The sequence below is a fragment of the Echinops telfairi genome, unplaced genomic scaffold (genome assembly GCF_000313985.2).
Source record: "Echinops telfairi isolate 266 unplaced genomic scaffold, ASM31398v2 ScPeMD7_1;HRSCAF=3_0, whole genome shotgun sequence".
In the NCBI taxonomy this organism is placed as follows: Eukaryota; Metazoa; Chordata; class Mammalia; order Afrosoricida; family Tenrecidae; genus Echinops; species Echinops telfairi.
This window is the reverse complement of record NW_022103896.1, coordinates 30,597,314-30,619,704: the sequence shown is the minus strand read 5'-3', so window position 1 is coordinate 30,619,704 and position 22,391 is coordinate 30,597,314.

The following is a 22,391-nucleotide window of genomic DNA, read 5'->3' as shown; positions in this document are numbered from 1 at the left end:
CTGTGGGTACTGATGTGGAAAATATTGAAGATCTATTTTCAATAGGAAAACAGCCAGGCTTGGCTTACATACATAGGATTTGTTTACTCTGGGTGTGTGCATAGCATGCATGTGTATTTTAATTGAATTGGTCAATCAAATCCTCACTCAATACAGTTTGGAAAGTCAATGGCTGCTGTGGGGTTCTACTGATATTTCAAAGCTAATGTTTCTGCAGTCAGTTAAAGAATTGAGTGTCCTGGATTAAAAAGTTCTATCAGGACTGTTGATTGGTATTTTGAAGCCTTTAAAAAAGCAAGACAATAAAATGACTTCCCTGCAGGGAACTGTCTCTAAATTAACTAACAAAATAAAAAAAATTTAATGTTAAATTTCAGTTCCTTGCTTTCTGCGCCCCTGCTGGCTGTTACCCCCTTAGCCTTCCCTTTGCTTTCCTACTCCCTACTCCTCTCTTAGGACTTCATCTGAACTTCCTAAACATCCCAGCAAATAAACTCGCACCTGAATTGCCCTTTTAAATGCACCCCAAGAGTGATGGTGAAGATGTCTTCTATCACATTTACCCTGTGGGCACACTCAGAATGACATGGCATTGTGAAAGGTTTCCTAAACTCCATGCAGATCTCTACACATTTTATGAAGAATTTTAAATACTTTTAGAAGTTTACCAGCCTGGGGTCCCCAGCTTTTATCAGCTTGTTCACATAACTACTTGACCAGGAAAAGCCCACTTATAGCTTAAATAGCAGGATGGAAAGATCCTGATGAAGTTTAGCTTTAAATATATATATATATATAAAAATTTTTTTTAGCTTTAAATATTAATGAAATGATCACGGAGCTGAAGGAAGTCTCTCCGGCCATGAGTAAAGAAGTTACTAGGGGCTATTCCCAAGGCCTTCCATCCCCTAATTGATTGGTATAAAATTTACTCTTGCAAATAAGACAAACTATTTATTACTATAAGGCTTAACTGCTCCAGAATTTTTCTGAATACTCTGAGTGTAGTTACATAATTTCATGTCAACTTGATAAATAAGTGCAAGGGTCGAGTCTAGCCTGTCAATCAGATCACAGTCTGATGATGCCTCCTTGATGCTTTCTCATGAGGATTCTGGAAACTTCCTCTCCTCCTCCCTGGAGGCAACACACACTTTCTCTTCTTTCCTATGAATAATCCATGTGGCGCTATGCTGATACCTGAGAGAGCCATGTGGCAGACACTTGTAGAGTCAGTGCTGAGATGTTTCCACTGCCACTGGATCACAAGATTTTTCACCCACCAACCTGTGATCTTCCTGCATTTGGCGTCATTGCATTTGCTGTAGGAGTCTGAAGAGGAATTTATGGACTAGTATCAGACATATGGCTTAATATCAGACTTACGGACTTGATCTGGACTGGGATAGGAGATTTTCTCAATATACAATTGCTCTTTAATATAAAGCTCTCTCTCCCACACGAGTGTCTTTGTTTTTGTTTCTCTAGTCAACCTAGCCTAACACACTCTGGTTTCACTTTGATGGTGCCTGGTGCCTTTAGAACTTTCAGTGCTTTTATAATCAGTCTTAATATGAGATATCAAACTTATTAAAGACAGGCATATAGCTTATTATATTAGAGGGAGATAGCTCCTATTGTTGAACTAACCAACTTAGCTTACAAAGTTTCCCAGACTTTTGAAGTCAGAGGATCTCTAATGCTAATAAATTAATAGCCATTCGGTTTCAATGGTAACAATCTCCCAGTGAAAGGAAAAACGGCAATCATTCCAGTGGCACAAAGGCAGATATCTGTCATTACTTTACAACACCTCCCCCTTAGAAAAATGAATGCTGTCAGCTTCAAAATAAACAAAAGACTTCAGTGGCAGTAGCACACCTCTCATCGGACTTGAAGATGTTAGGGCACATGTACAGATAGTAATCAAATATACACAAACTGCTCGAAATGACCGTATTCATGGACTTCAAGAGATTGACACAAAAACTGTAATGGTGGAAAAAATTAGGACTTCAAAATAGAATGACCCTTGATATTCTCTGCAGCCCAACGAAAACTATATCTTGGCAAATTTTTCCCATAAATAAATGCAAATAAAATCTGACTGCTGTGTCTATACTTCTGAAAATAATACTAATATTACACTCTATGTTAATCATATGGAACATGTAGCATCTAGCTTTTAAAAAAATTATCATTAAGCAGATGTTTATTAAGCAAATGCTACATAGGGGTTATAAACAAGATTATATCTTTGCCCTCACTCTCAAAAATATATCAGGGTAGTAAAGGTATTTTATTTTATGCTGGGTTCTGTAGAAGGGCAAAAACAAGTGAAGCCTATTAGATAGATAGATAGATAGATAGATAGATAGATAGATAGATAGATAGATAGATAGAGGTTTATATTAAAACAATGGTTTACACAGTTGTAGAGGCGGGCAAGTTCCAAGTCCATGAGTCAAATATCAGATCGGAGGTTTCAGGGCTGATGCTTTAATGATCTTGATTATTTTCTTTAACGTAGATAACTAATTTGTTTGCCTTATGCAATGGATAGTGGGAAAAATGCAACTTTACTTTGAAAGCTTTATACTTCTCATCTAGTGTAATTACGAAATACGCTTCTGTAGAAGGAGAATCATCAGGTGCATCAGCTCAAGGTTGATTGTTTTGAGGCAGAGGTCTGACATGCCTCTACCCTCCAACCTGTTTATCTTATTCTGACACCAACCATCCCACAAAACTCTACTTCTCTGCTGGGTTGAATAACCAGTTTCAATGACTACACAGAACACACAGACCATACTCACTATTCGGGGGTTTATCAGGGAAGTTAACAGATTCAGTCATGGTAAGGATGCAGTTTTTGGGGTCTGCAATGGCTCTTCTCAGCTGTGTTGGCAGGCATATGTTTTACTGGTTTTATGGCTTCTCAGACATGTGGTCCAGTGGTCTCGGCATTGTTCTGCGGGCTAGCAAGTCTGAAGCCCTGCCGCATGGCCTGGATGCTGCCCTCTGCTCTGCTTTATAGCTTCACTACGGATCCTCGCCTCTGTCTCATGGCCGGTGCTGTGGCCTCTGGTGTCTCTGCCACTCTAGGTATGCACCCTGCTGGTGATTTTTCTTTATTGATGGCCATGAATTCCTGCTCCTGCTTCTCAGATGGCTCCCTCCTCTATGCCCAGTGGCACACACCACTGTGGAGAGCAATATGGCACTTCCTCAAAAGGTTGGGAATAGAAATATCATATGACCCAGCAATCCCTCTACTTGATAGACAGCCTAGAGCAGGGGTGCGCAATACGTCGATAGAGATCTACTAGTCATCGCAAATGTAGTGTGGGTAGATCGCATGGCATTCAAACAATTGCCTATCATCAATCCTGTCACTTAATTGATATACAGCACAGCCAATCAGATGCAATCTTAGGTGTCAAACACATGTGCAAACAACTCCGCTAAGTGCAGCAAAACTGACAAGCTAAGTTATCACCAATATTTAGACCTTGGTTTTTTTTTTCTCTTACACGTAAGAAAGGGTATTAAAATGAGTGGGGGAGCCGGACCAAGTAAGAAGACAAAAACGTATCACTTTCATACGGAATGGGAGATTCTGACACTACAAGCCGACATTCAGCTGAAGCCCAGAGCGCAGGAACAGCTCTGGAACTTACTCGCGGAGGGAAAGTACCCAAACATGAGAACATGTGCTACCTCCTTGACTGCATTATTCGGCTCTACTTCTTTATGTGAGTCAGCCTTTTCTCACCTAAAGATCATTAAGTCCAAGTACCGTTCCACCATGACTGATGATCATTTGGAAGTGTACTTGAGGCTGGCTGTCAGCAGCTACTGTCTGGACTATGCATCCCTGGCTCATTCCATTCAGTGCAAGTCATCAGAGTAAACTCGGGTAATGACAAAAAATGTACAAAGTTAATTGTGTTGTGTTGTGCAATATGGAATCGTGCAGTTATGCAAGGTACATAAACATACATTGTACATATAAAGACTTCTCAATGCATTTGTGAATAAATGTAATAAATAAATAAAAATAAATATATGTTTTACATTTGTGTAGTTGGTAGGTCATTTTGACTTGATCATTCTATAAGTAGCTCGCATGCTGGAAAAGTGTGAGCACCCCAGGCCTAGAGAAATCAGAACGGAGACACATCTCAGTCACATTCATTGCACACCCATGTTCATGGCAGCACTGCTCACAAGAGCAAAAAGATGCAAACAACCCAAATGCCCATCCGTGGAAAGATGGAGGAGTAAATTTGTTAAACACACACAATAAAATACAAGTAAAAGTTAAATATTAATGGCTCTGCCACACACCTCATAACAGAAAGACCTGGGTGACGTTATACTCGGTGAAATTAGTCAATAACAGCAAGATACTGTATGAGACCACCATCATAAAAGTGTCAAGAAACAACTTTTACACTAAAAGAACATTCTTTGATGTCTACCAGGGATAGGAAGGGAAAAGAGGAGTCACAGGCTAGAGGGTAGGCTTGTTAACTTGGGTGAAAGGATTAAAAAAAAAAAAGTAATGGGCCCAGTAAGCATTTCTCAGGCGCAAAAGGTCAGGATTATTTTTTCTGCATTTGTTCATGGGAAGGAGGTGTGAAGATATAAATAATTTATTCCCAAGAAATATGTCTTTATAACTGTAATCATGCATAACCAAGTTGACTATACTTACCTACATGGTAACTCTGTGGACCTTTATTTTTCAAAGACTTCAAGATGAACCGGATCTTGTCTGGAATCAGTCATTAACTCTCAGCCTTTCCTTGGCTCTCTATGTATATAAAGTCCTCTTTCCCCTCTCTCCCTCGGGAGGGCTTTTTATTGTTTTTTGCTTAGTGCTGCTCAGTTCCAGCTGTGTCATTCCTCAATAATACTGCTTTCTTTCATTGCTAGCAGAGCACACAAATACTGTAAAATTGACATGATAGAAGTACAGGTAGTCCTCAACTTACTACATGTGCCAGTTATGAAGAACTGTATGTTAAAATATTATCTATCTCATTATTAGTATCAAGTACTACACACAATATTGTGGTATGCAATTTGGTGATCTTATCATTCTCAGACATACTATTTCTATCCCAAAAGACAAGTAGCATCAAATTTAGAAAAATACTGGCAATAAAAGGAAATTATAATAAAAACTAAACAGAAATTTGGTAGTTGATTTATGTCAGAGCCAACTTAAGATGGAGTAGTCCTCAGAACAGATTGAGTACTACCTATACCTTCTTCTACCTATTATCCTTGTCATAAGGGTAAAATGGGTGAATTCAGATAACTGCTTAAACCAGTGTTTTGTACAGAGTAAGCCCTGCATTGTAAGTAGGCCTTCGAAAGGAAGAGTAGTGCCACTGTGAGTTCACGCCATCTGTTTCCCCCTAACTTTGCTCATCTGCATACTCTGGTAAATTTGGGCTTGGGTGTCTCTTGACGAAGAGAAACAAGGACAGTTTTTTTTTGCTCTCTAAAGGAGGATCAGAGAATGGAAGGATGTTAGTTTAACTGGATTTTAAAAAAATGCTACTTGTGTCTGACACTTCATATCTTGATCAATATCTTTGTTTCTGTTATGTCTAAAATACTTGTGTCCCATTTATTCCCAGTTTTGCATATCCTACTTGATTTTTTAAAACAGCCGAGCCCTACTTCCTCAAGGAAGGATCAGACGATGCCCCAACCCCCTCAGAACTCTCTTCTCTTGTTCTATTGTTGGTTCATGCCACTTAATCCTATTTTGTAATATGTGGTGGGGAGGGAAGGGGAAAACGAACAACTGATATTAGGGGCTAGAGTGGGAGGCAAATGTTTTGAGAATGATGAGGGTAACAAATGTGCATATGTGCTTGACACAATGGATGGATGTATGGATTGTGATGAGAATTGTATGAGCCCCCAATAAAATAATTAAAAATAAATAAAAAATCATATTAAGCCAATAGTATATATTGATTTTCATTTTATTTAGTGCACAATTGGCAAATTGGACGACACTTCTGACTAAAGAGTCAAAAGATTACAAAGAGAAAAGAAATTCCAAAGATCCTTATACTCCATCTTCATCATATTTCAATGGAAACGTGGTTAATCTTGGTCTCAGTTTTAAGATCAACCATGGTGTTTCTGTTTTCTGAAACTGTGCCCATGACCCAATGGTCCTTGCTAATTAAAAACTGTTGTTTAACATACTGATGATGACTTTGAAGATACCAATCGGCTCAAAGTTCAAAAGATCTCAGGACAATGGCTTGGTAGTTTATCCCAGCCCCATGGATCCCAGAAACTTGGATTTAGGGAGAATTAATCATTGTTTTTCAGGGTCCAATTATCAAAACCACAGAAATTAGTACTTTATTGTATAGCATAATTGTTTATAATATATTTTACTAAACACAGCAGGTTGTTAATCTCCTCACAGGCATGGGAAAGCTGGACAATGAGGAAAAAAGACACCCAAAAAGAATTGATGTGTCTGCATTATTTGTCCGTGAAAAATCCTGAGGGTCAAATGACTGGCAGAAGAACAGACAAATCTGTCTTGGGAGAAAAGCAGTTGTAAGGCTTCTTAGAAGCAAGGACGGTGAGACTCAGTCTGATGCACTTTGGATCTGTTATCTAAGACCATTCTTTTTATGCTGGGCAAAGTAGAGGGTCAATACAGTATTCACTTGTGGATATTAAAATGCTAGTCTTTTGTAGACAATTTCAATCAATATCTTTTGCTTCTATGTAAGGAAAGCATTGAGTCACTCCAGGTTATAAGAAGAGTGGCTGGCACAGTTGAAAACCATAACTTTGAGTTTCTAATCCTGAACCATCTGAGGTCTAGCCAGCTTAATTTAGCAGTGATTTTCTGAGTAACTCCCATGTATGAAGCATGGTGCTGGAAGCTGGGGAATCATTAGCCAGATCTGATCCTGGTTCTTGGGGTTCTTACTTATAGATGGGACAGGTGTAAGTCTAGTCAATGGTCCGATACCCTTCTCAGGAGGAACCAAGGTGGCCAAGCTGGGCCCTTGTCAGGTGGATTTGGGTTCCTGAAGGCTTCTACTTAAGTGGTAAACTCCTTAAACTGTCCAGAAGTGGAGAAAATCAATTTATAAATTCTTTAAAATTTACTTAGAGAATTCCAAACTCCATCAGTTTCTGGAATTGAATTTAGTCACTATAAATTAAAAGCCAAAGAATCAGGGGTCAGATAGACACTGGGCTCAAGTAGAAAATAAGAATACAGCAAAATCACTGCTGAGAGCAGGCTGGCCAACCTGTGACTCACTTCTAGTGGCAGGAGGCCAGATAAATTGTGAATTCAAGGCACTGAGATGGGCCAAGCTCTATATCATCCTAGTCTGGTGGAAAGAGAACAAGGATTTCAGCAAGTCATAAAATCGCGAAAAAAAATTTTTTTCAGCAAGTTTGAGATTTTTGATTTGTAAATTGGTGTTCACTAGGAAAAAGCTGCACTACACAGTCATGTATCATGTTCATAATTTTACTTGTTTTTTTTGGAAGGATAATACTTGAGATTTTGGGTCACATAAAATATATGATCAAAATTTGTTTTACCTCTGTGCTTCTAGGCTAGAAGCGTCTCCTGATTCATGTAGCTGTGGGGAATGGCAAACCCCAAATTGGCAGGAAGATGACAAGTTGGTGATTGCAGAGGCTAATGAATCTGAGTTCAGTGGGTCAGCTGGTAGGACATTGAAGGCTTCCAGGATGGCAAGAAGTGCACTCAAGTTTAAAGAACTAGAGGGTGATGAGCCGGATGCAGGATGGTACCCAGGAAGAAGCAACCGCTTTCCCACAGTGTCTCCTTGTATTGGAAGCAGGCAATGTCTCTGAGGCAATTAATTGCATCAGGGCTATAACCTGAGTAAGGGTGTTTTCCACTTTAATCTCACTCAATTACGGAGGCTTACAACTAATTCATTTGGCTTACATGATATTAGGTCAGGTTATGAGAGATTACTAGGTGTTAACTGCCAAACTAGTGAGAATCCGGACCCAATCAAATGGGCATTAGATCTTACCTATCACACATGCTGATTTATTTTAGTCTATTTGGCCAGGATAACTAAGGCCACCTAGCTTTTGCATGTATTTTATCTTCCTAGAAACCCTTTGCAACCTCTACTTTACTTCAGCCACACATTATGCTTATTCAAGTATTCTGCAAGTATGCATTCATGTCGAAAGTTCCCCTAACACCTCCAGTTTCCCTCAGTAGCTCCATTGTCCCTGTATATAACTACCCTGATCGGTCTTATCACCTTGTAATGTGAAGGTCCGTGTATTTGTGTCTATTCATCATGTCGTAAACCTTGCTACCATTATTTTTATCCACAGTTTTCACCTGCTCATTAAAATATATATGCAGAAGCAAGTGTTTTCCTTTTTTTCTCTCCAAGAAAGGACACTAGTGCTCCAGTCCCAACTACAGTTGGGAGATTTGACCGAGAAGACTCTTTCCTGGCTAGGAACATATGCAAAATGGTTCCATCCTCATAAACTTCAAGGTTAAGGTGTCCTTCATCCAATGCATTCAGAAAGCCCATTGTGTTTCTCCATCTTGCTGAGTGACCAGTTTAGAGGTCTCACTTCTTGATTTCACTTTGTGTTCTTCCTGGCTTGAGGTCTTGGCGTGTGGCTGTGGTTCAGTAGAGTGATGTTAATGGAAACAGCCGCACAGCCTGGCAGGGCTCTGGGTCCCCATCTCTTCAAAAGGAGATTGCCAGGCGGTTCTCCCGGGGAGCCACAGAGGGGTTCTCACTGGCAACCTTTCCATGAGCACTTGGATACCTCACGTTGTGCCTCCTCGCTGCTCCCTCCTCCCGGTGGGTGACGTCTCAAAACTTCATTCCTGCCCTCCATCCCACGCCTTTAGACCTGCCACTAAATCGCTGTGCCTCCGTTACTGACAAATGGTTTAAAAGGATCATTCACCAATCATACAACTTCTCTCTGTAAACCTTTGTTGCACCTCATGGAGAAACATTTCATTGTGATCGCCGCACAGGTAGCATGTAGTGTAGGCAACTCGGTTTAGTAGGAAAGGAGGGCAGATTTTAACGGTGGTTGTCTTCTTATATCTTTAACTTTAGTTTACCATGTCTGAAAAAGCTATAATTACTGACTTCATATGTCACATAGGAAACATGAAAATAGTTTGCTGTCAAAGGGGATAATGATACAAAGGGGGTGGGTCTCTCTGACATGTAGTTTAGTATTAAAAATCAATCCTTTCACTTGCAAAGATTGACTGTGATGGTATTTAGAAAATAAGCCTGCATGGTTAAATTTAGGGCCCTGAAAAAAAATTCTACCCAAGAATCCATTCAATAGCATTTTCATTTGATTGTGATTCGGATACATTTTCATTTACTCTAAGTCTTTCCCTTGAAATGACCTATTCTGAGATTCTTAAATCAGCATGAATACTGGCCCCCCATATGCAAATAGTCACTTTTAATTAGGTAATTCCCATTTAAAAGTGGCTCTGTGTGGCCAAAATATACTTAGTTTGGGATTGTGCAAGAACTGTTTTATGGCTTTTGCCAATTAACCTAGTCCTTTCCTCCTCTCTCTTGCAATTTTTATCTTTTCTCTTTGTTGAGGACATTTGAGAAAAGATGGAGAGGTTTTTGGGTAATTGCACATTGCCCTTTTTGGTTTCAATATAAGATAGAACCTTTCAAAGAAGAGAGAAATTGGCACCAATCATCGCCTATCACTTAGAATGTCCATACTCGTTCAACGAGCATTCATGGCACACCCACTATGACCCAGATACTGAAGGGACAGACATGCTCATGTGTCCAAGGAGCCACGTCTTACGGGAAAGACATGCACTCTTGTCAGCAATTGCACATTCGTGTTAAGGGACTGTACATGTAAACACAGGGGCCTTCAGCTATATGGAGATCTAGCTTCATAGTTCAGGGAGTGGCTACCTTTCTGAGGTGGGTGACATCCAACTCTCAGAAGAATCAGTCTGGTTGAGGGAAGGAGAGGGAGTGATAATATAGATGGGATGCAAACAACCTCCTATGAGACAGAAGTTTATAAAACTGCAAGGCATTCTGTGGAGTTATAAGGAGAGTGTAAAGAAGTGAGTCATAAGAGATCCAATGCCTGACCCTGAAGGTGAGTCTACCTCAGAAGGACCCCAGGGAAAGTCTCTGAAACTACAGATCTCCCTGGGAGCGGGCAGCCTCATCATTCTCCCATTAAGGGGCTGGTGGATTTGAACCACTGACCTGACAGCTAGCAGCCCAACACCCAATCCACAGCACTCCAGGGGTTAGACTGGTGAAAAATTATTCAAGTATAAGTATTTACAATTTTCTATCTCTACATTTCTCTGAAATGTGAATCTCAAAGATTATTTTTATCATCTGTGTAGAAAGAAATTGGATTGCTTCATGTGCTAAAAAAGATGTGCAGACCCATGGAGGGAGTAAAAAATCTGTGGGCTAGAGTCTCCAGCAGTCTGAGCGGAAGGGGAGGCAGGGAGACAAGGTGAGGAAAAGGGTGTGGAGGGAGAGGAAGGAAAGGTATAACTTGTAGAGAAAAGGTAGTGGGCACTTTCCTTTACCCAGTGAACTCATGGCATAGAATCAGGCTATGTCACCCTGCTGGCCTTCTATTGTGGCCATCTCTAGTCTCTGCCTTCTCAGTATTGAGAGATGGGCAACTGGGTAACGGAAGGTGGAGAATGATAGAGACTTTACAGAACGTATTGTGGTCACATCTATCTCTTCACCCATACTTTAGAGCATTAAAGACTGAGTGGCTGGAAACCAACCAATCTGCTGCATTATATTTGCCACAAAAGGCAATGGAGCTTTATAAATAATTCAGATCAAGTGGCACTGCTCCGGCCAAATGAACTCGGGCCCTTTGACAGCATTCACTCTTACGCTTTTGTACACATTTTTTTTCTAATCCAATCTTGTTCATCTGTAATGGGCTTCTTAGGTCATCCATTTATAATAGGCAGGTTCATCTGCACTCCCACAGAAACAATAGCTCCTTCTCAAATTGATAGTTACAAGGAGAGCTCTAATTTCGCCACATAGATTGATTTTTTTTTTTTCTTGGTGTGGTGGAAAGAATCTGTGTGTTCTTCAAAGCAGCTTGTGGCTGGAATCTAGTTGGTCTGGATTAAAAACAGATCCACGTCCTGGAAGGCTGAGTATAAGTCCTAACTGTGACCCTGACTGGTGACTGAACCTTTCTGAGTAGGTAATCCAGACTGACCAACCTTGCAGCAGGACAAAGACAAATTAATACAAGCAATCCTTAATGTTCTCAAGTCATGATAGTTTATTATTTATAATTAAACGATGTCTTTTCTTTTCACGATGCCTGATGATGGGTATGGACCACATTAATCATTTTAGCTAGATGCATTCGCTGTTCAATCTGGAGGAGGACTTTCTTTTTCTGCATTCTTTGATTTCTCCAAGGTTAGAGATGCAGTCACAGCCACAGAATGTCTAAAAAAATCTCATGCTAAGAAAATAGTTTCAGACTTGTGGCCGTGTACCATGTAATCTTCCTCCTCCAGTTGCTGTGTCTAGGTGAACAGCTGAAGCAAGGCTCACCAATCCATGCATGGCCTGGACATAGAGGCTTATGTTATGTTATTGTCCAAAATTTTTGTGGTGAAAAAGGTGAAGGGTTATTTATCTATCCTGCCCCATGTGTAAAGAAAAAACTAGAAAACCCTAGGAAGCGTGGTAGACAGAGAACAATTGGCATGCAGAGAACAGCTGAGCCAATTAAGATCGGAACTGAAATTCTATGAGTTATTGCAAATCAAGTTTTTGGAGCTGACTTAAATGCTGGGTGACCATGCCCAGCTATCAAAAGATATAGCATCTGGAGTCTTAAAGGCTTGAAGATAAACAAGCAGCCATCTAGCTGAGAAGCAACAAAGCCCACATGGAAGAAGCACACCAGCCTGTGTGATCATGAGGTGTCGATGGGATCAGGTATCAGGTATCTAAGACCCACAACAAAATCATACTCAATGCGAATGGGGGTGTGTGTGGAGTGGACACCCAAAGCTCATCTGTAGATAACTGGACATCCCCTCACAAAAGGGTTACAAGGAAGAGATGAGCCAGTCAGGGTTCAGTATAGCACCGATGAAACACACAACTTTCCTCTGGTTCCTTAATGCTTCTTTTCTCTCACTATCATGACCTCAATTCTACCTTACAAATCGAATTAGACTAGAGCATGCACACTGCTACAGATAAGAACCTGCAACACAAGGAATCTGGGATAGATAAACCCCTCAGGGCCAACAATGAGACTAGAGATACCAGGAGGATGGGCGGAGGTGAGAAAGGGGGAATCAATCACAAGGATCAACATGTGACCACCCCCCCACCTGGGGGACAAATAGCAGAAAAGTGAAGGGCGACAGAGGACGATTTAAGATATGAAAATAACAATCTATAACTTATCAATATAGGGATAAGTTCATGAGGGAGTGTGGGCAGGGGAGGAAAAATGAGGAGCTGATATAAAGGGCTCAAGTAGCAAGAAAATGCTTTGAAAATGATGGCAGCATATGCACAAATATGCTTGACACAATGGATGAATGTATGGATTGTGACAAGAGATGTAAGAGCCATGTATGGATTGTGATAAGAGATGTAAGAGCCCCCAATAAAAGTATTTAACAAAAAAAATTCTGGGTGACCTTTTGAGTTCCACCTCCTTGAGCTCTATTTGTGCTCTAGAAGAAGACTGCCCACAGACCCCTTTGGGCAGGAGTGAGTGGGGCACAATGGTCAAGCACTTGACTGCTAACCCAAGGTAAGATCAGTGGTTCAAACCCACCGGCCTGATGAAGGATGTGGGAGTCTACACTGCACATGAATGTGACGGCCCAGGACTCTCTACAGGGCAGTTCTACTAGGGTCACTGGGGGTTGGATTTGACTCTGCTCGCACCAGCTGTTAAGAAACTAACTCTTGAAGAGCTGTTTGGAAAGGGGTGAGTAGCTTGGCCAGGTGGAGCAGAAGAGTTCCTGGAGAGGAAGGAAGCATGTAAGAGTCCATTAGAAACACACCTTCAGTAAGTGGACGAGTTTACAGATGCAAGGAAGACAAGGGTTGGGCCGGTGGTGTCCGACAGAAATTGGAGTAAGAAAGGAACGTGATGCAGAAGAGAATGCTTTCAGTGAATGGCAGACATGGTGAAAGAGTCAAAGGTAAGTGAAAATCGGAAGGACTGAAGGATTCCATTTTGGAGTAACATTTACTTAGTATTTTCAACATGCCTGATGTTGTTACTAATACTTTACATACACTAACGGATCTTATTCTCATGAAAACCCTTTGTGGAAAAGAACTGGAAGGACACAGAGGTCAAGGAACTTGTGCAGACATCTAATAGGTGACAGAACCGGGATGTAGGCTCATCAGGTTGGTATCGGGCTGCAGTCCACCAGGTCAGCAGTTCAAATCCGCCATGCGCTCCTCAGGAGAGAGAGAAGAATCTCTACTCTTGTTGAGAGTTATAGTCTCAGAAACCCACAGGGCCAGTTCTGCCCAGTCCTCTACGGTCATCATGAGTTGCGATCAACTTGATTTCAGTGAGTTTGGTTTGGAGGCTGGTATTAAACCAGCAAGAGGAGCCAGATTTCACATACCCAGAACCACGTGGGACCAAGATCTGGTGTCTGATCATTTCTTCCATGGAAGACCATAAAAATTTCTTTTTGTTTCATTGACCTTGCATTGGGTCATTGTAGCCAGGGCTACAGGTGATATGTGTGACTAACTCATAGACATCAAGATGGGGATCATCCTATTTAAGCAACCGGATTTGGACTGGAGGTGGAAGAACTGTACAAAGCACAATGTGGTGGCTGTGGCTAGGAAATAAGAACTGATAGTTGGCGGGCAGAAGGATTGTAAGCCATAAAAAGGAAACAAAGCTATCAAAAGATATAGCATCTGGGGTCTTAAAAGCTTGAAGGTAAACAAGCTGCCATCTAGCTCAGAAGCAACAAAGCCCACATGGAAGAACATATCAGCCTGTGTGATCACGAGGTGTCGAATGGATCACTGAAGACAAATGGGTGCATAAGCAAATGTGGCAAAAAAGCTGATGGTGCCCGGCTATCAAAAAGTATAGCGTCTGGGGTCTTAAAGGCTTGAAGGTAATCAAGCGGCCATCAAGCTCAGAAGCAACAAAGCCCACATGGAAGAAGGACACCAGCCTATGTAACCACGAGGTGTCGAAGGGATCAGGTATAAGTCATCATCAGACCAAAAAATCTTACCATAGTGAATGATGGGGGGACTGCGGAGTGGAGACCCAAAGCCCATTAGTAGGCCACTGGAGATCCCCTTGCCGAGGGGTCTTGGGGAGGAGACGAGCCAGTCAGGGTGCGATGTAACAACGATGAAAAATACAACTTTCCTCTAGTTCCTAAATGTTTCCTCCTCGCTCCCACTACCATGACTCGAATTCGACCTTGCAAGTCTGGCCAGACCAGAGGATGTACACTGATACAGATAGGAACTGAAAATACAGGGAATCCAGGGCGGATGAGCCCTACAGGACCAGTGGTGTGAGTGGCAAAGCAGGGAGGGTAGAGGGAGAGTGGGTAGGAAAGAGGGAACCGATTACAAGGAACTATATGTGACTTCCTCCCTGGGGGGCGGACAACAGAAAAGTGGGTGAAGGGAGACGTCGGACAGGGCAAGATATGACAAAATAGCAATTTATAAACTATCAAGGGCTCATGAGGGAAGGGGGAGGGGGAAAATGAGGACCTAATGTCGGGGGTTTAAGTGGAGAGGAAATGTTTTGAGAATGATGAGGGCAATGAATGTACAAATGCGCTTTACACAATTGATGTGTGTATGGATTGTGATAAGAGTTGTATGAGCCCCTAATAAAATGATTAAAAAAAAAAAAGAAACAAAACAGAGGAAAGGCCAAGAAGCTTTGCATCAGGAAAAGAGGAAACAGAGACCTCAGGATGGATAAGACAATGATTCAAAGGCCGCTTTGGGATGTTCCCAAACATGTGGGAGGGTATTTCAGACAGGGAAATTTCACTGTGAAGACAGAAAAACCCTGTGTGTCACTGTCCTGTGGCTCCATTTTTACTCTTATGTTGACGGCTTGTAGTAAACACATTGATTTTGAAATTGAACTTACCGTACCTTGCTATGTTGAAAGATCTCCTTAGCCATTTCTTTATCAGTTATTATATTTAAGTACAGTTCTTTTACCTGCATGCGTCTTTATCATTCTCATTTTAACCAGAATATTAAAAAGCAAGGGTTTTTCCACAGATAATTTGACCTCATACATTTACATTTCAACCAAAAAGAAAAAAAGGAATTATTTAGATCAAGGTCAAATCAGGATAGTAGGAGAAAAGATGCCCTCTAGCCCAGAAAGTAAAGCCCAAACCACTTGCTTTAAGCCAATTCCTACTTAAAATGACCCTATAGGGCCGGGAGGAATTGCCCCACAAGGTTTCCCAGCGTATACTCTTGACAGAAGTGCACTGCCAGTGAGTGGCTGAGTGCTGAAACACCGCATCAGGAGGGCTTCTTCTCAAGCAATGAGCCTTCCCGAGTCCCACCTAATTTATGTCTCCTGTCTCTACTTTCTGTGGTTGGTATGGTCGGTCTCAATTCAACTTCAATTCAGTCATTGTCTTGAGTGAAAATTCAGTCCCTGTCTGGAGTGAAGGGTACTGAAGCCATGTCCCGAAACTGGCAAGGAAAGGATGATACTCCATGTAAACACAAAGGAAACTGGCGAGGAAAGGATGATACACGATGTAAACACAAAGGAAACTGGCGAGGAAAGGAATGATACTCCATGTAAACACAAAGCTTCAATATAGAAATGTCTCTCCTCATGCTTGGTAAAGTAGAGGAACAGTGGGGAACAGGAAGAGGAAGAAGAGGAAGTCCCTCACCACGAGGAACTGACTCAGTGGCTGCAACAATGTGCTTCAGCAAAGGAATTGTGAGGATGGGGCAGGCTGGGCAGTGGTACGTTACGTTGTGCATAGGGCCGCTATGGGTTGGAACTGACTTGCTGGCACAGAACAACAACATAGCTCATCTTTCTCTTAAAAGCATGACACCTTGCCAAAGCACCTTTCCATTCTCTGCAATGTGTGAGCAAGAGAGAAATGTTACCTCTAGATGTTTAGTTAATACTCTCATCAATTCCTGAGTAACTCTTGCTGAGTCGCCCTTAGTAGTTAATGACAAGAACGAATGCCAAAATTATGGAAGTAGCCAGCTGCTACATTGGAGGAGAGCTTTATAGATTAAAGCTATGATAGATAATTCATCAGTTGGGCAGTGCTTAAAATTAGAAAGGAGTAATTTACTGATTTTAGGCTTTGCCATAAAAATCTGTTTATGATAAAGGGGCTATCATGTTTCAACAAATTGTTGTCTGATAAGGTTCCGATGACAAGATGTTTTCAGTGGATTCATTTCTCCTCTCTAGAGATACTTTCTAAAAGGAGTCTTCTTAATTCTCATTCATCTTTGGAATGTAGAATGCGGATTTTCCTTCAGATTACTGCATTATGTTCCTTCTTCTCTTTCAGTGGGAAGGAATTGCACCCCCAGTAGTGTCCTCCTATACTAAGCAGCAGAATCACACTGTCATCTGCTTCATTTATGGACTCTGGTGGTTTTCCGTGGAGGGATAACTATTGATGAAACATTTTCCATGCTCCCTCCACAGTTCCTGGTCCTGCAGCTCCTGTTTCCCTGACTAAAAGCAAAAGCAGAGCTTGGTTGAGACACGATGCTCTATTTCAAATCAAGAGCTTTTGGTTATTGTGATATCATTCAGATGACAAGCTGTCCACATTTGAAAATTAGTAACATGAATAAAAATGAACCATAGCACGACGATGAATTCAGTGACTTTTCAAAGAGGTCTTTTTAATTGTATTGCTTTTATAAATAGAATATCAAGTCAATTTATAGTTGTTATCTCATAGATATATTAAATCATATATACAATTATAAAATCTTTTTGATGCTAGTAGCAATATTTACGTATGCCAGATAGAGAAACTATTATATCTGCTCACTACTCTCTTGGCAATAGTCATTAGATTTTACTAGAGAAGTTGTGGCATTTTAAAGACATGGCATAACAAACCATCAACGAGCACACTTACTACAGTCACTGATAATTCCGGGTCTATAAAGTTCTCTGAGTTAGGCCTGCTAACTACATTTATCCCCATTGACAAGATGAGGAATCTGAACTGAGCATCTTTCAATGAGTTGTCCAAGGTAGAAGGACATAAGGAAAAGAGAAGCAGGCAGAGAAACCAGTTTTTCTGACTTTCAAGGATACAGAGTTGGGTTTGGGATAGTTTGTTATTTTGACTGGGTTGTCTGAAGAAACAAAACCCGTGACATGTATATCTGTATAACAGTGGTTCTCAATCTTCCTCCTGACGCCACCTTGCATACAGTTCCTCATGTGGTGGAGAGCCCCCAACCATAACATTATTTTCGTTGCTACTTCATCACTGTCATTTTGCTACTGTGATGAATCAGGCACCTCTTGTGAAAAGGTGATTCAACCTCCAAAGGGGTCATGACCCACAGGCAGAGAACGGATGCTATATAAGAAAGAGCTTAACATGAAGAAGTAATCTATCAAGAAACCATCCCAGCCCAGTGCAACCTGAGTTCGTGGTTCCAGTGCCAGCTCTGGCACTCTTTCAAACCCCGAAACTGCAGGCCTGTGATGCAGGAAGGGGAAGCAGGAAGCAGGAAGGTCACAGGGCAGTGGATGCCACGTCCGGGGGCTCCAAGGGCAGTGGAAGCATGGCAGGGCACCGGCAGCTCGCAGGGCTGGGCAGCCCGCAGAGCGGCAGGAAGGTGAAGGGGCCGAGAGAAGAGGGGTCCCCAGTATCTCTCTTATAAAAAGACCACATCTCCCAGGAGGTATCACCAGAGCTGTGACTGATTGACCTGTTGGGCTTCCCCCCTTCACAAATGCAAGTTGACAGAAAATCTAACTGCCACAGACAATACATGCAAAGCTGCAACTCATGAAATACAGCACATTGTTTTATTTTATACCAATCTTGAGAAAAGAAGCGTTGTAGTCCGTATCATTAGTTTTCCCCCATCCTCCAAAAAACACAGTGTAGAAATGGCTGATGATCCTACTTGATGCTAAATCAGTAAAGAAGTTATTAGGCTATCAGTCAATAACCTGCCAGGGTGGACCTGCACTTGCACTTCCATTCTATAGCTGTACCCAACTCATTGTCATCAGGTCACCTCTGACCCATACTGTTTCCGTAGAACAAGGCAGAGCTGCCCCTGTGGGTTCCTGAGACTGTACCTCTAGGGGAGTAGACAGCGTCATCTTTCTCCCCTGGAGCTGTTGATGTTTTCGAACTGCTAACTCTTGGGTTAGCAGGCCCACTCATTACCCACCACACCACAAAGCTCCTGGTTCCACGCTGTGTGTGTTGTTGGGAGACAGAGCTTTTCCTGAGCCGGGAATTGTGACGTCTAGGATCTTTGCTCATTGCACAATTAGTCTTGGGTACCGATTGTTGCTGTCACAAGAATCCCACTGTGGATGGACTCACAGAGCAAAAAATTATTTTCTCACAGGACTGGAGCCTAAAAGTCCAAATCAGGATCTTGGCGGTGTCAATTGCTTTCTTATAAAAAGTCCCAAGTGTCCCTTTGTTCTTTGGCCTGTAGATGAACCTCACGTGGTGTTTGTCTTCCTCATGTGTGCCCACACTTCTGTGTCTAATCTGCTGTTTTATGATTCACAGGTTAACTGGGATTATAAATCACCCGAATTAGCTATGATCTAGCTAAGATGACAAAGAAAAAACTCTTTCCAAACAAGATAGTGCCTAGGGCACAGGAAGATTCCAACACATACCCGTGGAAAGCACATTTTAATGTACAGTAGAACACACACAGCGCAGCCATTCCTTTCTAAAGTCCGGCCACTGTTTGAAGATACAGTTGGAGTATGGGCATCTCTCAAGGGATCTACAGACCCCCTTCCTTTTCCTTTCAAGTTCCGCTTCATGTGACCCAAAGCATTGCTTCTTCTTTCTTCTAGGACAGTGGTTCTCAACCTGTGGGTCACGACCCCTTTGGGGGGTCAATGACCCTTTCACAGGGATCACCTGATTCATAACAGTAGCAAAATTGCATTTTCTGAAGTAACAATGAAAATAATTTTATGGTTGGGGCGGGGGGGTCACCACACATGAGGAACTGTATTAAAGGGTCACAGCATTAGGAAGGTTGAGAACCACTGCTCTAGGATGTCCTGAGCCTCCCAAAGTATCATTTCAAACCTCAATGTGTTTTTCACCTTGACAAAATGTCAAAGTCTTGTATTATAAATCTTTGGCTATCTGTTTGAAAGGGAGTAGATATTTGGAAGACGTACACATGTTAACCTTCCAAACACATTACTATAGAAAGCTATCATTATCTTTTATCAGTTATTAAAGAATGTATAGTTGCCACTCTATGTTTCACCTTCGATTCCAGGCTGAGATGTAGAGAGCATTCTTCTGGTGGTACAGCGGGTCGATACAGGTGCAGGGAGGTTAACCTGTAGCACCCTATCATTTGAACTCCCTATGATCCATTTATATTTGTTCCAGGTTTAAATATTTTCTACTTTCTTTTCAATTGAGGTTTTTGTTTTACTTTATGACTTTTGATAATGTTTTGATTTGTTTTTAAATGCTTTTCTATATATGAAATCGATAGATTCTGTAACTCTATAGGGACAATAGTTGGATTAATGGTTCCTTGGGGTGTGTGGCAGGAGAGATTGGGGGAAACAGGATGCTCATAATGATGAGTACAAGAATGAAGGAAATGTTCTAGAGATGATTGTGGTGATGATTGTACTACTATTCTTGAAGTGATTGAACTACTGAATTGTATGATTCGGGAATTAGATGCCAATAAAACTACCGGGCACAGGGTAGAATCGCCTCAGTGATTTCTAATTCTGTTCATCTTTATGGATAGTAGCTTCCTTTCTCTCTGTGAGTAGTTCATTACTTAACCGCGGCAAAACCAGTTCTCCGTAAGCAATATGTGACAAGAGGAAAGTATCACTGATTTACAGTTTTGTGGAAGGTCTGGATTAAGAAATATTTGAAAGAAGGATGAATCTTGAGGTTTGTAACTGTTACCAGAGAACTTTCTTTTTCTTATTATGTTTCCTGTACGATTAAGACCTACAGGTAAATGAGAACAAGATGTGTTGGAAAGAAAATGCAGTTGACATTGACCCAAAAAAGGAAAAAATTAAAAGAAATCATAAAATGTTGTGGGTTAGACATTGGGATGCTAACAAAAGATAACGGATTCAAACCCACCAGCCTCTCTTGGGCGAAAAAGATGAAGTTGTCTCAGAATCCCTACATCGAATCGCTATGAGTCAGAATCAACTTGATGGCAATGAGTTGCAATTTGGAATTGACTTGTGAACCTTAAAGTTTATTTTAAACTTCCAAACTCCACAAGACCTCGTACAAACCCTAGAGAATGACCAGCGGTGTGTGTTAATAATACAGAAGACAACTGGAGAAACATTTTGGGAATATCCTACCTATGCTCTATGATGAGCTGTTTAAAAGTGACTGTAATGTTGGGGTGGGGAGAGATCAACAACTTTATTAGTCCTGTCACAACACTGGGCTTTGAACCAGAAAAGGACCCATGAGCCTAATAAGCCATAGAATCCTTGATTAAAAGTAGTTGCCCAGGTGACCTGACTTATTGGCAGAAACAGGGGATCACTAGTGTTCACTCTTGGGATTACTTAATATTTGCCTAGGAGTTATTCAACTATTTTAAGAGAGGCCCCAACTTGCCTCAGGATAGAGCCAAAAGTTTTGATACCTGCTCTGGATCACACAATATCTTGGTTTTCTGACTAGCATGAAAGGTGGGTTTCCATATAGAGATGTTCTTCTATATTTCTAGGGCCAGACTATCCAGCTGGGCCAAGAGCAGCCATCCTGCTTCTGCTTGTGGTTGGACTAAAGGTGTTCACCTGGCTCATGAGCTCTGTGACCCAAAGAAAGGCAGGTGAAGTGGAAGTCAATGCGAGGTTGATGAATTAAGAGGTTTTTCACAACTCCGGAAACTCTTAGCCCAGCTGGTTCCCCTGAAATGTTGAGTCTTGTTTTCCATGGCATGGTGTAGCTGATGTTGTCACTCTGAGGTCAGGGCAGGAAAACTGGTGGGGCGGGGAGAGATTAGTGGTCTGAAAATATGCAATTGGGATTGCATGGCAGCAGGGAGCTGACAGCCCTCAGGGACCACAAACAGGAGACGGCCAGTAGCTCAACTGAATTAAAACAAACTGTGATTTTTCAAAAAGTAAGAGAAATAAATGCAAGGGATTGAGAATTTGATAAATTAGGGATGGATTTCCATAGAACATCCCATAACAGATAAAGTATTAAGTGAAATTGTATATCTAAGGAAGTTAGCCTAGTGGTAGGATCATAATAATTAATCAATTAAAAACCTGGCAGCTTTTCTAATTATTATTATGTATTCAGAAGCAGGTCAGTACAGCTTAACCTTCACCATGGTATAATTTCATTGGAATTTTCCTCCAATTGTACTAGAAAAGTTTGATTCTCATTTTAGACCCAGGTACCTGAGCCTGTGGGCGGAAAAACTCCACTCATGAATTTGGAGAGGACAGGCACACTGCTAAGGCAGCTGCCATCCAACTGAGCATGATTAGTTTGTATAATTGAAGCCAAGCAAAGCTAAGGCAGTACAGGCACATGGGTCCCTCTGTTAGACTAAATTAAGAACAGTGAGCCCATTTTTATGTTGGGGAAGTATTTATTTATTTATTGGTGTTTTTTAACAGTAGGCAATGACTTCAGTGTAGGAACCTCAGGCTTTATCTAACTTGTACCGAACAATGAAATGAAGCCGCAAAAAATGTACTCAATTGTCCAGATGGTTCCAGAAATTCAGTCTTTTGATTTCAAATCTCTGAAATCAGAGGCAGATTAAATATGTTCTGGTTTTGTGAGACACAATCTCAGTAACCTTTCCAACAGGGTAGAGGATCTCTCTAGTTGGTAGTGGCTGACTCTTCCTGGATCCACACAACTCTTTTCTGGGGTGTCAGTCCACTTTCCCACCTATAAAAAGCTGATGTTCAGTTTGACGTTTGGTTCATTGGATGTTTGGTAAATTTAGCCTGCTAACTGGCTAGACCAGAGGAGGTACACTGGTATAGATGGGAACTGGAAATACAGGGAATCC